The following is a 712-nucleotide window of genomic DNA, read 5'->3' on the forward strand; positions in this document are numbered from 1 at the left end:
CACTGGGTCAGATGGCAGTTCATCTTTAATTTTTTGAGGAAACACCATATTTTTTTCCATAGTGGCTGCACCAGTCTGTATTCCCACCAGCAGTGTACTAGAATCCTCTTTGCTCCACACCCTCACCAGCACTTGTTTGATGATTTGTTGATGGCGGCCATTCTGACAGGTGTGAGGTGCTATTTCATAATTGTTTTAATTTGCATCTCTCTGATTATTAGTGATGTTGAGCATTTTTTCATATGTCTCTTGGCCAATTGTATGTCCTGTTTGGAGAGGTGTCTATTTAGGTCCTCTCCTCATTTTTTAATTAGGTTCTTTGTCTTCCTTTGGTTGAGTTGTATGAGTACTCTATATATTTTGGAAATTAATCCCTTATTTGATGTATCATTGGCAACTATGCTCTCTCATATAGTGGGTTCCCTTTCCATTTTGATGGTTGTTTCTCTTGCTGTGCAGAAGCTTTTTAGTTTGATGTAGTCCCATGTATTAATTTTTTCTATTATTTCTTTTGCCTTAGATGATGTATCAGTGAAAATTCTGCTGTGTGAGATGTCTGAGATTTTGTTGCCTACATTTTCTTCTAGGATTTTTATGGATTCGTGAGTCACATTTAAGTCTTTTATCCATTTTGAGTTTATTCTTGTGTATGGTGCAAGTTGGTGGTCTAGTTTCATTTTTTTGCTTGTAGCTGTCCAATTTTTTCAATATT

This window comes from Molossus molossus, unplaced genomic scaffold, assembly GCF_014108415.1.
Source record: "Molossus molossus isolate mMolMol1 unplaced genomic scaffold, mMolMol1.p scaffold_m16_p_9, whole genome shotgun sequence".
NCBI lineage: Eukaryota > Metazoa > Chordata > Mammalia > Chiroptera > Molossidae > Molossus > Molossus molossus.